At 40.3% G+C, this 18003-nt stretch overlaps 1 long non-coding RNA gene and 1 pseudogene across 1 annotated transcript in view; both read left to right on the top strand.

Moving 5' to 3' along the window:
- Window positions 1-18003, top strand: part of LOC143643761 (uncharacterized) — a 313677-nt gene that overhangs the window by 191747 nt on the left and 103927 nt on the right. The gene's annotated exons all lie outside the window — the stretch shown is intronic.
- The window catches only part of LOC143643959 (bcl-2-associated transcription factor 1-like), a 43163-nt pseudogene continuing 25946 nt past the window's right edge, over window positions 787-18003 (top strand).

Below are 18003 nucleotides of genomic sequence, written 5' to 3'. Positions count from 1 at the left end.
TGAGAAAGGGAGGAGAACCCATAAAATGTGTGTTAATATGCAGATGACTGCTATGGGTATCTGGGACTCACTTTCATTGCACATGCTCTGTGAGATTGCGTGGAGGACTCTGCAGAATGGTTCCCGTGATGCATGAGGAGGCTGGGACTTCAGTCCCTCCCTGGTTGAGCACCATAACTCCCAAGCACTATTTGCTTGCATGTCATACAGATCAGGGACTTCTTGGCAATAAGGAAACATCCCCAGTCAGAAAGAAACAAGAAGCAGTAGTGGGCTTAGGAGGTGTCTCCAAGGGATCCTGGCCAGGGCAGGACAATCCCTGCCACATAAAGTCTTAATTTGAAACAAACAAACAAACAAGCAAACAAAAAAACAAAAAAACACTGGTGCTGGTTTTAACTTTGAAACTTTATCAAGAGTAATGATATTATAAAAGGCATGCAATAAACTAGGAAAATATCAAGATGGCAAAGAATGGGTTTATCTTTCATTTATATAAATTATATATAAGTAAAATGCCGAAAAGAAAAAAAAACCTGTTAGAAAAATAAACAGAAGTCATGTTAGCTAATTCACAAAAGATAAAATAAAAATAGCATGGTTTTCCTCTTATTCTTGAGTTGGGAAATGGCTGCTGTGTAGTTACAATGGAACTATGCCCCAGCATATGAGGAATTTGAATTTAGAGTTTAATTTCTCAGAATATCATCTTCAGAAACAATTTTACAGTATCTCAAATACCTTACTTGTCTGCTTGGTTCTGTGTAAAGCCCGAGGAGTAAAGAAATGGTTCACTCCAATTCCAGATCACATACTTCAAGATCAAAGTCTAGCACAGTCCAGTTCTCAGTCAAGATCAAGATCACACTCTAGAAAAAAGAGATACAGTTCTAGGTCTTGTTCCAGGTCATACTCAAGATCTCATAGTAGAGATTCTATTTATTCTAGAGATTATTGTCAAGATTACAGAAATAATAGAGAAATGAGACATGTGTATAGGTTGGAAGGAAGGGGCAGAGAGTAACATCAAGAAGGGGAGGATGTAGATATTATCAAGATGGTTATAGACCTGTCAGGAATTGAAGACATTCTAGTTCTAGACAAGGTTGTCCACACTCCAGTTGTCCAAAAAGAAGATCTGGTTCTTCTCAGAAATCCAGAAGCAGGTCTTGCCATTCATAGATCCTCTAGGTCTCAAGATCCTCCTCTTCTCCTTCTTCATCCCCTTATAGCAAATCATCTGTCTCTAGAAGACAAGGGTCTCTGGAAAAACAGCTGAAAGGGAACCCCATGGAGAGAGCCTTTGTAAAATAAAACACAGGAGGAGCCAAAAGGTACATATGAAAATGACCCATCTGAATCTATTGACGAGTTTAGTAAATCAGCCACATCTGGTGATAGCTGGCATGGCCCTTCAGCTTATGAGAACAGTCCCCGGTCACCCCATCGTCCTTCACCTGTTGCCACACCACCTAGTCAGAGTTCCTCTTGCTCTGATGCCCCCATGCTCAGTAGAGTCCACTCTTCAAAAAAACACCCCCTCCCGTAATTCTCATTCCATTCAGCATAGTCCCGAGAGGTCTGGTGTGGTTCTGTAGGAAATGGGTCGAGTCGATACAGTTCTTCTCAGAATAGTCCAGTTCATCACATCCCATCATGCAGAAGCCCTGAAACAACAATCTTCCACAGAATGCTCCAAGAGATGAGACTAGGAGCCATTCCTCATTTAATCTTGATGGTGGAGATCAGGAAACCGCAAAGGCTGGAAGCTTCTTTAAGAAGGTTTACAAATGAAGAGTTTAGAGCATTCCTGCTTGATAGGGGAAATACCTGGGATAAAGAGGCCCCAAAGGAGAAAAGATCAGAAAAAGGGAAGACAGATGATGAATGGGACTATCAGGAAGCTCTAGATTACTTCAGTGATAAAGAGTCTGGAAAACAAAAGTTTGATTCAGAAGGAGATGACACAGAGGAAACAGGATTATAGACAGTTCAGGGAGTCGGTTCTCACAGATTTTGCTACTATATCTCACCAAAATGCTAAAGAGGAAGGGCCCAAGTACAAGTTTAAAGTTTCACTGAAAGGCAATACAAAAAGTGATGGATTTAGAGAAGGAAAATTATAAACTTAAAGAGACTAGATACATAGTGGAAATGCCTAGTACTATATAAAGATAAGCAAAAGGAAGATGACAAAAGTACTGAGAGAATAATAGTAAAGAAAGAAACTCAATCACCTGAGCAGGTAAAGTCCGAAAAGCTCAAAGTCCTCTTTTATTACAGACCCCTCTTCAGTAGACTCTGGGTGTCCAAGAAGAGTCAACCTTCTGAGGCGAGAGCCCACTTAAGATCAAAATGATAGCCAGTGATTCTCATCGTCCTGAAATCAAACTCTAAAGGGCACCTGTTACTCTTGAGGATTCCAACAGACCTGCTTCCTTGACTAAAGGTAAGCTACCTGTAATACACTCCTCTATTCTGTCAAGAAGGAGCAAGAATTCCAGTCCATCTTTGACCACATTAAGTTGCCACAGGCCAGCAAAAGCACTTCAGAGTCATTTATTCAACACATTCTGCCCTTGATTCATCTTGTTAAAGAGCAATACTTCAGACAAGCTGGAATGACCTTAAACGAGAGGTTCACTTCATATCAGAAAGCCACTGAAGAGTGCAATGCCCAGCAAAACGGCCCTGAGACCCACAGAAGAACTAACATCTCTCCAAGTGCCCTGGAGAAGCATACCCATTTAGCACAAGAAGAGAGAGTTTTTAAGGAAGAAAATCGAAAGGGAGGTCAAAAAATTGATGTACGATTCTGTTGATCTTCGACATGACATTGATCATCATAGAAAAGAAAGAAGCAAAGAATGGAGGAATCCAAGGCTTCAGGAAATCCAGCGGATCAAGAAAGCAGGAAAAACTCCAAAGAGATGTCAAAAAATACAAATCTTATAAAAGATGACAGGAAACATAAAAGCAGAGAGCAAGGTCATTCTCAATCTTCATCCTCCTCAGCATCAACTTCTTCTCCCAGTTCTCAAGAAGAAAGGAAAGCAAGAAAGAAAGAGAAGAAGAATTCAGACCTCACCATGAGCTAAAAGAATATTCAGGCTTTGCAGGTGTTGGCCAACCACCAGGAACCTTTCTCAAATTAGATGCAGAGGAAGAGCCAGAGGAGATTTTACTGGGATAAATACTGGTCCAAACAACTCAAATAGGACTTTTCAAAAGAGACTGAAGGAAGAGGATTGGGGTCCCTAATATACCCCAAAGAGCAAGAAGTACTTCTTGCACTGATGACAGAGATAATGGCATGGATTGTTGAGTCGAAGGAAGAGGTCATGGTACTTTTCATTGGGACAGAGAGGGCACTTTAACTTTAAAACATCAGGTAGTCCAAAATGGACTCATGACAAATACCAGGAGCAAGGGATTGTTGAAGATGAAGAAGCACCCATGAAAAATAAGAAGGACAGACACAAAGAAGAAAAGGAATGGTAAATCTGAAGTAAGATTGCAACAGAGAGCAGAACTTGCACCCGTCATTTTTTTTTTTAACCTGAGTTTTGTTTTCAAGGAAGACTGCAAGCATTTTACTTAAATTTTACTGTTTGCGAGTGGTTTATAGAAATTTTGTTTCAAGTTGTTAAACACCTTGAGAAACAGTAGACTGTATGTTAAAAATTGTACTGAAATAAAGTAGAAAATTATTAATGTATCAGATTTGTAACTTTCACCTAAAAAAACAAACAACTTTTCCTCTTGTTTTAAGAATTGTTCTTCCGCTTTGTCTCTAAGATTGGGTCAAGTACCACTCTGCAAAATTTCTGATTCTCTTCCCTCCCTATTTGTCTGTGGTTTATTCTGAAGTAAACTTTAGTTCTACATACAGATCTCTAGGTGGAACTTGTTTATAGAGACCATGATAATTATTTTAACTGTATACAGCTGTTTAACATCTTCTTAATTCATACACACTACACCACAGGATGACTAATTTTTGAAGTACCACAGAGAAGCTGTCACTTTGTCCAACTAAGCTGGCTTAACACTTCAGTAAGTATTTCGGAATTAAAAAAAATAATAAAAGCAAAACAGCTTTGCCATTAACTAAAAGTTTAAGATAACAAAAGTTAGATTGGGAAGTTCGAGAGTTTTTTTTTTAATATACTGAAAGAAGTGAAGTCACCTATAAAAAAATTCTCAGGAGTCTCCTATTTGGGTTCAAAATCCATTGTGTGGTTTTGCATTCTTATTTGAAAATTTGGATCATGGTCTAGACATCAGCTGTTCTTTGAGAGAGGAAATTGGCATGTAATAATATTTGCAAATAAAAACCCCATTCCTACTGTCATGGTTAGGGACACGTGTCAACTTGGCCAAGTTGTGGTACCTGTTCATCTGATTGGGCAAGCGCTGGCCTGTCTGTTGCAATGAGGACATTTCATAGGATTAGGTCATGATCACGTCAGCTGCATCCACAGCTGATTTCATTTGTAATCAGCCAAAGGGGGGTGTCTTCTGCAATTAGTGATGCTAAATCTAATCATGGGAAGCCTTTTAAGGAGGACTCAGAGGAGACAGATTCCATTCCTGCTTTGGCTGGTGAGCCTCTCCTGTGGAGTTCATCCAGGCCATCCATCGGAGTCATCGGCTTCGCAGCCTGCCCTGTGGATTTTGGACTCTGCATTCCTATGGTCACATGAGACACTTTTATAAAGTTTATATTTGCAAGTGTTCCCTGTTGATTCTGTTTCTCTAGAGAACCCTAACTAATACATCTTGGTACCAGGAGTGATTCTCAAGAAACAGAATCTTAAAAATGGGTTTTTATGAATGGTTTTCTACTCTGACTGGACTCAGAGACACTAAGGACTCTGAATCCCATAATCAGAATGACACTCCCAATCCATGGAGTGAGTTGGTAAAGGAGATAGTAAAAATATCATCATTCGATTCTCCTAATGCTTCGCTTGTACGAAGCCAGACTCTGGGGGATAATGTTTTTGACACCTTTACAGAGTTTTGTAGAAATAAGAGTTATAGAGATGTTGGTTGGTTGTTGTTAGATACACTGTCTACATTAAAGGGTGAAAGGGATGGGCTTAAGGCTTCAAACAAGAAGCTTAAGCACCGTCTGAAAGATGTAGAGGTTTCTATGAGTATCCTGAAGGAAAATCTTATTTCCTGTAGCCATAGACTTGAGATCTCTGAAAATCAGACTCAGAATCTTATTGTTAGAGTAGCAACTTTACAACGTAAACTGAAATCTCAGTCTTGCATGGTGTCTGCTGTTAAAGTGAGGGCATTGATTGGAAAGTAGTGGGACCCTGAAAAATGGGATGGTGACATATGGATTGATAATGATGTTGGGGGCGAGGTTGAAACCCTAGGCCATGCTGAGTCTTCTCTATATAACCCTGTAATAGTCTGCCCTGAGGACATAGCCACCCCACCTCCAGCCTGCCTTGAGGAATTGGCCACCCAACCTCCTCCTGAAGGGATTAGCCCTAGAGTTATTATTCCTGTTTCACCAGATGAAACTGCAAATGAAGGCCCTGAAGCAAATGGCATGGAAGATATTTCTAATTCTTTTCATGACCCACCCCCACCACCCCTCATTTCTTCTAGACCTATAACTGGACTAAAGTCCCAACAGGCCCCTAAAGGTGAGGTACAAAGTATCACACATGAGGAGGTATGTTACACTCCAAAAGAACTGTTTGAGTTTTCCAATTTATATAGACAGAAATCAGGGGAATATGTGTGGCAATGGATTTTAACAGTGTGGGATAATGGTGGGAGGTATATAAGGCTGGATCAGGCTGAATTTATTGATATGGGCCCACTAAGCAGAGATTCTGCATTCAATGTTATAGCTCGAGTGGTTAGAAAAGGTGTTAACAGCTTGTTTGGGTGGTTAGTTGAAACATGGATCAAAAGGTGGCCAACATTAGCTGAGGTTGAAATGCCAGAACTGCCCTGGTATAATGTAGATGAGGGGATCCAGAGGCTTAGAGAGATTGGAATGTTAGAGTGGATTTATCATGCAAAGCCTGCTCTTACACCCCAGGAATGTCCAGAGGATGCACCTTTTACCAGAACAATGAGAAATAAGTTTGTGAGACTAGCACCATCAACCCTGAAGAGCTCTGTGGTTGCACTTCTCTGTAGGTCAGATATTACTGGAGGAACTGCTGTCACTGAGCTGGAATCCTTAAATACAATGGGGATGACAGGATCCCGAGTTGGCAGAAGCCAGGTGGCAGCACTTAATCACCAAAGACAGAGTAGACGCGGCTATTATAATAGACAGTAAACTCAAAGGAGGCATCAGAATTATATGACACACAGAGATTTGTGGCATTGGCTAGTAAATCATGGGGTACCTAGAAATACAATAGAAGGGCAGTCTACTAAATTCTTGTTGTAGTTGTATAAACAAAAGAGTTCTAGGTCAAGGGGACAGAAGTTTAACCTGAGTCACGGCCCCTTAATCAACTTCCAGATGTGAAACAGTTTACAGACCCTGAGCCCCTTGAATGAAGGCGAGGCCAGGTCCCTATGGGGGAGAAACCTGTTACACTGCCACAAATTTATACTGTTAATCTTCCTCTAAGTCTTCCCCAAGGAGACCGACAGCCTTTTACCAGGGTAACTGTGCATTGGGGAAAAGGAAATGATCAGATATTTCGGGGATTATTAGACACTGGTTCAGAAGTGACATTAATTCCAGGGGACCCAAAACGTCACTCTGGACCACTAGTCAGAGTTGGGGGCTTATGGAGGCCAGGTGGTCAATGGAGTTTTAGCTCAGGTCTGTCTCACAGTGGGTCCAGTGGGCCCCCGGACCCATCCTGTAGTTATTTCCCCAGTTCTGGAATGTATAATTGGCATAGACATACTAAGCAACTGGCAGAATCCCCAGGTTGGTTCTCTAACTCATGCAGTAAGGGTTATTATAGTGGGAAAGGCCAAGTGGAAGCCACTAGAACTGCCCTTACCAAGCAAAATAGTAAATCAGAAGCAATACCATATTCCTGGAGGGATTGCAGAAATTACTGCCACTCTTAAGGACTTGAAAGATGCAGGAGTGGTGATTCCCACCACATCCCCGTTCAACTCTCCTATTTGGCCTGTGCAGAAAACAGATGGGTCTTGGAGAATGACAGCGGATTATCGTAAACTCAACCAGGTGGTAACTCCAATTGCAGCTGCTGTTCCAGATGTAGTATCATTGCTTGAGCAAATCAATACATCCCCTAGTACCTGGTATGCAGCTATTGATCTGCCAAATGCTTTTTTCTCAATAGCTATTAGTAAGGACCACCAGAAACAGTTTGCTTTCAGCTGGCAAGGTCAGCAATATACTTTCACTGTCCTACCTCAGGGGTATATCAACTCTCCAGCCCTATGTCTTGTTCGCAGAGACCTTGATCGTTTCTGCCTCCCACAAGACATCACACTGGTCCATTATATTGATGGTATCATGTTGATTGGACCTAGTGAGCAAGAAGTAGCAACTACTCTAGATTTACTGGTAAGGCATTTGTGTGTCAGAGGATGGGAGATAAATCCAACAAAAATACAGGGGCCTTCCACCTCAGTAAAATTTCTAGGTGTCAAGTGGTGTGGGGCATGTTCAGATATCCCTTCTAAGGTGAAGGAAAAATTGCTGCATCTGGCCCCTCCCACAACCAAAAAAGTGGCACAACGCCTAGTTGGTCTTTTTGGATTTTGGCGACAACATATTCCTCATTTGGGTGTGCTACTCCGGCCCATTTATCGAGTAACCAGAAAAGCTGCTAATTTTGAGTGGGGACCTGAACAAGAGGAAGCTCTGCGACAGGTCCAGGCTGCTGTGCAAGCTGCTCTGCCATTGGGCCATATGATCCAGCAGATCCAATGGTGCTGGAAGTGTCAGTGGCAAATAGAGATGCTGTTTGGAGCCTTTGGCAGGCCCCTATAGGAGAATCACAATGCAGACCCTTTGGATTTTGGAGCAAAGCCTTACCATCTGCTGCAGATAACTACTCTTCTTTTGAGAAACAGCTTTTGGCCTGCTACTGGGCCTTAGAAGAGACTGAACGCTTAACCATGGGCCACCAAGTTACCATGAGACCTGAGTTGCCTATCATGAGTTGGGTGTTGTCTGACCCACCAAGCCATTAAGTTGGGCGTGCACAGCAGCACTCTATTGTAAAATGGAAATGGTATATATGAGATAGAGCCAGAGCAGGTCCTGAAGGTACAAGTAAGTTACATGAAGAAGTGGCACAAATGCCCATGGTTTCCACTCCTGCTGCCACATTACCTTCTCTTTCCCAGACCAGAGCTATGGCCTCTTGGGGAGTTCCTTACAGTGAATTGACTGAGGAAGAGAAAACTCGGGCCTGGTTTACAGATGGTTCAGCATGATATGCAGGTACCACCCGAAAGTGGACAGCTGCAGCATTACAACCACTTTCTGGGGTGTCCTTGAAGGACAATGGTGAGGGGAAATCCTCCCAGTGGGCAGAACTTTGAGCAGTGCACCTGGTTGTTCATTTTGCTTGGAAGGAAAAATGGCCAGAGGTGCATTTGTATACTGACTCATGGGCTGTTGCTAATGGTTTGGCTGGATGGTCAGGGACTTGGAAAGACCATAATTGGAAAATTGGTGACAAAGAGGTCTGGGGAAGAAGTATGTGGATAGACCTTCCTGAGTGGGCTAAAAACATGAACATATTTGTGTCCCATGTGAATGCACACCAGAGGGTGACTTCAGCAGAGGAAGATTTTAATAATCAAGTGGATAAGATGACCCGTTCTGTGGATACAAGTCAGCCTCTTTCCCCAGCAACTCCTGTCATTGCCCAATGGGCTCATGAACAAAGTGGTCATCATGGTAGGGATGGAGGTTATGCGTGGGCTTAGCAACATGGACTTCCACTCACCAAGGCTGACCTGGCTAGAGCCACTGCTGAGTGCTCAATCTGCCAGCAGCAGAGACCCATACTCAGCCCCTGATATGGCACCATTCCCCGAGGTGACCAGCCAGCTACATGGTGGCAGGTTGATTACATTGGACCACTCCCTTCATGGAAGGGGCAGCGATTTGTTCTAACTGGAATAGACACATACTCTGGATATGGGTTTACTTTCCCTGTACGCAATGCTTCCGCCAAAACTACCATCCGTGGGCTTACAGAATGCCTTATCCATCGTCATGGTATTCCGCATAGCATTGCTTCGGATCAAGGAACACAGTTCACATGAAATGAAATGTGGGAATGGGCGCATGCTCATGGAATTCTCTGGTCTTACCATGTTCCCCATCATCCAGAAGCAGCTGGATTGATAGAACAGTGGAATGGTCTTTTGAAAACTCAATTACGGTGGCAACTAGGTGGCAAAAACTTGAAAGGCTGGGGTAATGTTCTCCAGGAAGCTGTGTATGCTCTGAATCAGCGTCCGCTGTATGGTGCTGTTTCTCCCATAGTCAGGATCCATGGGTCCAGGAACCAAGGGGTAGAAATGGGTGTAGTACCACTCACTATTACCCCTAGTGATCCACTAGGAAAATTTTTGCTTCCTGTCCCTGCGACCCTGAGTTCTGCTGGTCTATAGGTTTTAGTTCCAAAATGGGGTGTGCTTCCTCCAGGAGAAACAATAGTGATACCACTGAACTGGAAGTTAAGATTGCCACCTGGTCACTTTGGACTACTTATGCCCCTGGATTAACAAGCCAAGAAGGGGATTACATTATTGTCTGGGGTAATTGACCCTGACTATCAGAAGGAAGTAGGACTGCAACTACATAATGGAGGTAAAGAAGAGTTTTCTTGGAATATAGGGGATCCCCTAGGGCATCTATTAGTACTACCATGCCCTGTGATTAAAATCAATGGAAAACTGCAACAACACAATCCAGGCAGGACTACTAATGGCTCTGAAACTTCAGGAATGAAGGTTTGGGTCACCCCACCAGGCAAAGAACCACGGCCAGGAAAGTGCTTGCTGAGGGTACAGGGAACATGGAATGGGTAGTGGAAGAAGGAAGTAATAAATATGAACTTCGACCACGTGATCAGTTACAGAAACAAGGACTGTAATTCTGTTTTGTTCATGTTACACTATTTAAGTTGTAAGATATCAAGTTTAAGAATGAATGTTGCCCAAGGATTTGCACCCTATTCTGGAGAGATTTAATGTGTTTCCAGTTATATGCAGGACAATTGAGTATTGTCAGGTAAAAGAAAAAATGTGTGCTCATTTTGTTTTCATTTGGAAATTAAATATGGTTTAAGGCGGTATATATATAGGTGCCAAGTTGACAAGGGGTGGACTATCATGATTAGGGACACGTGTCAACTTGGCCAAGTTGTGGTACCTGTTTATATGATTGGGCAAGCGCTGGCCTGTCTGTTGCAATGAGGACATTTCATAGGATTAGGTCATGATCACGTCAGCTGCATCCACAGCTGATTCCATTTGTAATCAGCCAAAGGGAAGTGTTTTCTGCAATTAGTGATGCTAAATCTAATCATGGGAAGCCTTTTAAGGAGGACTCAGAGGAGACAGGTTCCATTCCTGCTTTGGCTGGTGAGCCTCTCCTGTGGAGTTCATCCAGACCCTCCATCGGAGTCATCGGCTTCGCAGCCTGCCCTGTGGATTTTGGACTCTGCATTCCTGCGGTCATGTGAGACACTTTCATAAATTTTATATTTGCAAGTGTTCCCTGTTGATTGTGTTTCTCTGGAGAACCCTAACTAATACACCTACCAAACATCTTAGTGTTAAAAAAACAAAACAAAACAAAACAAGAACAAATCCTGTAATCTTGTGGGTGTGGAGTTGGAATAGCCTGCAGAATAATTTGGTACATTAAAAAGATGTACCAAATTTCATTTCTTACATATATATTTGGGCTTTTTGACAGTTAAAAATATTAGTTTTGTAGTCTAAGCATGAGAAAAATTAGGCAGCCACAACATATATACTATTCATTAAGATTGCTTAAAATAACTTGTATTTCTCATGTCACCAATAAAACATTTTGGTGGCATGCTTGTTGTAGCATTGACCTAACATTTTAATTTTTTCCCCTATTCAGTTGCAGTTTATGAAATGGCTTTTCTTTTCCTTTCCAAGGGTTCTGTTCTTTAGGTAGGTAATCTTTGAAAGTGAATTATCTTTGTGTTTACATTGATAGATTTTAAAGGTATGAAAATCTGAAATAGTAAAATTCAGTATTAAATCTGTGCACTTTATTAATATATAAAACTTTCAGTTTCATGTTACTCCAACATTTGAATTAGTTGCAGATATTGACATTAAAAGGAGATAATGCTTATCCTTTTAGTGTAAACTTTTAAAGATCTTGGTGTGTAGCTAGGTCATCCTGGCTTTTCTACGTTTACTGTGCTTCAAACTGTGATTGCAGCAGGACTATATGCTGAGTTATTGAACAAAAACCAAAACTCAATATTTGTGATATTTATGCCCCTTAGGTCCTTAGTGTTAGTGTTGCATGATTAACCTTATTTTGTCATTCTGAAATTGCTAAGGCAGAGGAAATTCCTGTCAAAGCAAGTATGTATTGCATTAATAGGGTTGGAACTAGGTCTCTTATTTAGAACAATACAAATATATAAAAGCAACCACTTACGGATTTGATCAGCACCTCGTACAGAGCAGAATTTTCATGAACATTTTATTTTAAACAAATATATTTCACTTTTATTTTAATAGTTACTATCTGGTTAGACACTAAATCTCTGTGTATGACTATAAACCTGCAGTTTGTTTTTTCCCCACTTCACACAATAGGAAAAAGGGATTTGATGAGGAATGATTTAATGGAAAGGGAATTTAAAGGGAATGGAAAGAAGTCTGCTTGAGCCCTATGAGCAGGTCATACTTGGAATGCAAAAACATTGCTTTAACTTAAATGCATTCATTTTTTGCTCAGTTTCAATCTCAAACAAAAGTAAGGAAATAGTGTCATACCAGTATATAGTAGGATGGAGTGACTGAGAGAATCCTGCTCTTGAATGCCATCATGGGTGTTAGCTTTTTCAGAGCTAAGGTTATAAAAAGTAGCCTATGTGTAAGTCCACACCTAATGACATGCTATAAAAGTTGAATGGTTCCTCTTGTTGAGGATACATCTGTTTACGAGTGGCAGAAATACTAACTCTTTGATACCTGCATCGACAGTGAGGAAATAAAATTGAACCAAAGGATATTTCCAGAAAGGATTAAGAAAGCTGTTGACAAAGGCTATAGCTCAGGTTTTAGGTGTGTGGACTGTCCAATGTCCTAGGAATTTTAATATAAAAATCAAAAAGGTTTTCTAATTTTTGTCTACTTTAAGGAATTGCTACTATTCCATAATGTTGGAAATGAAATTACAATTTAAGAAAAAGTATTACCCAGTGAGAATGAGTGTAGATGGCTACATAACTCTTAATGTAATGTATAAGGCAACAAGAACCTTTGAAAATTGTCATGCCAATAAAATGTCATAAGTGGTAAAAAATAAAAATGATAAAAACACTGGGGGTGGAGAAGTACATTCATTCTATCAGTAATCAAAGAAAGATTATTAATACTGAGATCTTGCTTTTTAGCATAAATTGGCAAAGAAGCAGTGAAAGAGGACTGTTGCAAACTTCTGAGAATGCCAGCTTTTTAGAAAGCAATTTGACCATCTATACCAAGGATTTTAAGTTGCTGGTTCCTATTGACTCAGTCATTCCACTCCTGGAAATGTATTTCCCTGGAAATACATCCTAGGGAAAAAATTTGGAAATATACAAAATAATATGCATGACATTTTTCATGGAAACATTTCCAGTAATTTAATAGCAAAAATAATGTAAATGATCAGTATTGTTCAGATGGTTAACTATATTAAGTAGCTAAATGAAGCATACTATGCATGCACTTTTCAAGGTGTTTTCAATAGCATGGTGTCTTATTCACACTTGTTCGAAAGTTTTATGCAAAATACAAACATATAGACCCGAAAGGGTAAACTGAACATGAGACTTTCCAAACTCTGGGCAGCTGAGGGGAAATTCTTTTACTGGATCATCTGTTGTTTTCTCTCTCTCAATCTCTCTCTGTCTGTCTTTTCATGGCTGCATTGTGCCAAGCCCTTTCCACCATGCTGTTAAGTCCAACAGGGATTTTATAGAAAAGATATCTAGATCAATACCAATTCCAAGTTGAATTCACCGCCATTCCTAAGTGAAGCTATTCTAGAACTCTCCGAGCTAAGAATTTAGACCAAGGAAATTCATGGTTGCTATTAATGATAATAATGAGTAATGACATTAATGCTATTTTATAATGATAATTACAAGATCTAACATTTACAGTGTTTTTCATACATACATACGTTCCCTCATATGATCATTATAACTTTGTGAAACATCTAGGGCAGACAGACACTAAAATACCATCTCGTAGAATTAGAGAAGCATATAGTCACACAGTTCTCAAGACCTGAGACTCATCAAACAGACCTGGGTTCAAATCCCAAACACTACCTGCTGGCTGACTTTGGGCAGGTTATTTAATCTCTTTCTGTCTCCTTCTCTATAATGAGAGCATTGACAGTCACTAATGCCATTGGTTATCCCCTTTGGTAATTATTAGTAAAATCTACTGGTTATTATTAACCAAGATGCAGAAATTCAGAAGCAAGACCAACATTCTTAGTTCTTCCTTTTATTTATACAATCTAGAAGATGCTGTAATCTCTACCATAGTGCTGGTAAAGAGTGAGCTTCCCTTATCCTTAGCTATAATTATCACTTTTAGAGGTAGAAAGGAGAAGTTCTTTTGACAGACTCAGAGATGCCTCCACAAGAAAGGACTCATTGCCCAGGAGCAAGGAATGTGGTTAGCAGAAAGCCTGTGGTTGCTAGTGCCTTTAGGAGCTGCCTCAGCTTTTTTTTTTTTTTTTTGGAAGGAAAGACAGAGAGAAGGAAGGAAGGATGGAAGGAAGGAAAGGGAAACATCTTTAAACATTTTCTTGTTTTATTATATTTTGTTTGTTTGTTTGTTTTTTACATGGGCTGGGGCCGGGAATCGAACCGAGGTCCTCCGGCATGGCAGGCAAGCACTCTTGCCCGCTGAGCCACCGCGGCCCCGCCCTGCCTCAGCTTTTAAGTCAAGCTTTTAATTCTTCAGGGAGGGAACTTCAGTCAATGACCTAGCAAATCATTGAAAGTTGAGGTCATGCTTTTCTTAGAGCAGCCCCAGCCAGTAACCAAGCAAAGCAGTAATTTAAGGTGGAACCAGGACTTACTCATTTTCACCCAAGAGAAGCCTTCTCAAATAGGCCGTCTTTGTTCCAGGGTTCAAAAAGACTTGATGAAATCTACCATTTCTGATCTGACAGTCCCTGTTGCTCAATCATGCTTTCTTTCACTCCTTTTTTCTTTCCTAGGTGTTACCATAAGTCCGTCTTAACGTGTGCTTCCTAAAGAAAACAACCAGCTTGCTCATGAATGCAGCTAGTCATGGTTGGATTTAGGCCAAAGTTCCTGGACTTTTTGGGCCAGATAATTTGTTGTGGCAGTTATCCTGTGTATGGGAGGATATCTTCAGCATCCCTGGCTTCAACTCACAGGAAGCCAGTAGTGTCTCCACCTCAGTTGTGGTGATCAAAAATATATCTAGACATTGCCCAGTGTCCCACAGTTGAGAAGCACTGGCTTAGTCCATTGCCTACAGTTTACTGATGAGGAAGCTAAAATCTAAAGCATTAAATATGGCTGTCCAGATCATGGAGAGCTAAATATGACAGAATTAGACCTAAAACACACATTACTGCTATTTTTAATCCAGGGCTTTTTATTTTTTTTAAGATTTTGAATTAGAAAAATCTTGAAATGACAAGAAAAATAACATCGTTCTCCAATTTCAGACTGAAATGGCCATAGGGAAAAAATTCCAGACCTGAAACCATCATTCTTGGTTCTTCTTGTTTATACCTCTAAGAAAGAGGTGTAGTAACCTCTACTGCATCACAGCCCTCAAAACCAGGAAGTTCTTGTGCCACCTGAGTTCCAAGTTTAAATTGCTTCTGCTTATTTGGTTCCTTATAGAAACATTTGAAAGTCATTGTGGCTCATTAAGTGTGAAGCTGTATATTGGTTTCCCTCCAGTCAACAATATCTCCTAAGTATTTTTCCTGTGCAGATTGGCCTCTTGTATAACCTTCAATGTCATCACTCATGAAAGGTTTTTCAGGGCAATTCATTCCCCCACCTCTCCATAAAGCTTGGGAACTCTCTCTGTTCCTATGGCATCCAGCATGTAACACCCATACCATGCTCATTCACAGCATTCTCTCCTACTGCCATCTCCTTGTCTGATTTTCCCCTCTGCCTTGAGCATGAAGCCTCATGCCTTTCAAAATTTGATGCCTAGTTCCTGAGCTACTAATGTAGCAAATGCTTTTAGAATGAATGGATGGATGGATGGATGGATGGATGGATGGATGGATGGATGGATGGATGGATAGATGATTAAACAAATTAAAGTATTCAAACCACTATGCCAGGTGTATTAGGGTTCTCTAGAGAAACAGAATCAACAGGGAACACTCACAAATATAAAATTTATAAAAGTGTCTCATGTGACTGTGGGAATGCAGAGTCCAAAATCCGCAGGGCAGGCTGTGAAGCTGACGATTCTCATGGAGGGTCTGAATGAATTCCACAGGAGAGGCCACCAGCCAGAACAGGAAGGGCCTGTCTCTTCTGAATCCTCCTTGAAAGGCTTCCAGTGATCAAATTAAGCATCACTCATTGCAGAAGACACTCCCCTTTGGCTGATTACAAATGGAATCAGCTGTGGATGTAGCTGACGTGCTCATGATCTAATTCTATGAAATGTCCTCATTGCAACAGACAAGCCAGCACTTACCCAACCAGACAAACAGGTGCTTGGCCAAGTTGACACATGAACCTGACCAAGACACCAGGTAAGGAATTATAAAGGGAAAGAGAAGTTCCTTTCCTTTTTCTCCAAGACTTTACTGTATTCTTTACCCTAATCTTGATGATACTCACACAAAGGTTAACAGGAAATTGGCTTGGATCACTCCTGTGGAATCTAATATGCTTATGAATGTTTGTACAGAGCATTCGATTCCATGCTCCTTTAAATACTATCTGGACAGTTCTGTGTTATAATGTCTAACTTTAGCAGTAGCTCATCTTTACTTTCTGTTCTGAGATTTAAAAATCTGGATATTGGGTCATGAATTTGTAATGCTGTGCAAGACAATCTGCTGCTGAATGACTGACAAATAAAATTCAAATTATTTTCATAAACTCCAATTCTATTCATTGCCAGGCACTATTATGGAACAATACTGATTATAATATCCTCAGAAAAAATATCTGTAAAACAGGACTGTGCTTATTTAAATATTGTTTATCCAGGTATTTATGATAATAAGATAATGATTTTACTGTGAATTAGCTATTGAGTGAGATGTTCTGGTTGTTTGTAAAGTTTAATTCTATACCAAAAAATAATCTTGAGATGTAGTCACTGTAACAGCTAATGAATAAATATGAAGATTACTTTCAAGCCATTACGCTTTAGGAAATTTAGGTTTTAGCCTTCAATATTTGATCACATTCAATTTAAAATTATAGGCAGGTTTTGTCTTGATAAGTAAAATCACAGCAAGAAAGACAAAGTTTAACATTACTAAATATGTTAATGCTGATGTGCAATTTGAGTCCTAGCTTGAAAGGGCAAACAAGTATTTCTTTAGTACAATTAGTTTGTATCTCATTGCTTGAATAGCAATGTGCATTAATCAAACTATTTATTAAGCAACAATATTTACTTAACACTGTGCTGAATTTTGGTGCATAGGGGCATGCAAATAATTTTAAAATATAATCACGACCTTCAGAGGTATTGCATTCTCATTGGGAAGAGGAGATTTAAAACACACGTTGACTAAATACAGAAATCTGTTAACTGGCATTTTTTGTTTATTTGAACTTGAACGTTTCTTGAACCTGAAGGTATATTCAGGAAGGTAACATCACACAATGGTTTGTGATCCTGGATTGAATCCCAGTGTAGTCGTTTGCCAGCTGTGTAAAATGAGGCAAATTATACGAATTCTCTAGCCCACTGGTCCTCAAACTGCTGTCCATCAGAATCAACTGGGGTAGCTTTTCAACACTGGGCATTAGGATTTTTTAAAAATTCCCATCTGATTTCAATGAGCAGCCAAGATTGAAAATCATCAGTCAAGCTCATTTTTCTCAAATTTTGTTGTGTATACAGAGTGGCTTGATAGCTAGGGAAAGTATGCATCTGATTCAGATTTGTCTGAACTGGACACTGAGAGTCTGAATTTCTGACAGGCTCTCATATGATGTCAATGACCACACTTCAGATGGCAAGGTTATGGTCTTTAATTTTGACATCTTTAATATGGAGATAACTTTTAGAGGGTTGTTGTAAAGACTGGTCACCTGGTACCACAACAATCATATAGCAGATGCACATTAAAATAGCTATGATTTTAATACAGATTTCAACTTGACTTGCCTCAGATGACCCACATAATTAGGAACAATCATTTCTCTCTGGAGTACATTATCATATCTGCTCTTCAAACAATTTGTTTTACACCCCTTTCCTTTCCTTCTTAATTAGGCAGAGGTTAGCCATCATTCCAAGTCCTGAAGCCTGTTCAACCATTATAGTCCATGCCTACTGTGGTAGTTAGATTCAGGTGTCAACTTGGCCAGGTGAAGGTGCCTAATTCTATTTCTATGGACATAAGCCAATGACATGTGAACCTCATCTGTTCCTGATTACATCTGCATTTGACTAGGAGGCGTGCCTGCTGCAATGAATGTTTGAATTAATTGTCTGGAAGCTTAAATAATGTAGCACAGCCCAAGCAGCTCAGCATACCTCATTTCAGCACTCGCAGGTCAGCCCAGGCCTTTGGAGATGCAGAAA

Source organism: Tamandua tetradactyla, chromosome 8 (assembly GCF_023851605.1).
Source record: "Tamandua tetradactyla isolate mTamTet1 chromosome 8, mTamTet1.pri, whole genome shotgun sequence".
NCBI classification, from domain to species: Eukaryota; Metazoa; Chordata; class Mammalia; order Pilosa; family Myrmecophagidae; genus Tamandua; species Tamandua tetradactyla.
The sequence above is the reverse complement of the archived record's forward strand: the minus strand, read 5'-3'. Positions and strand labels throughout refer to the sequence as shown.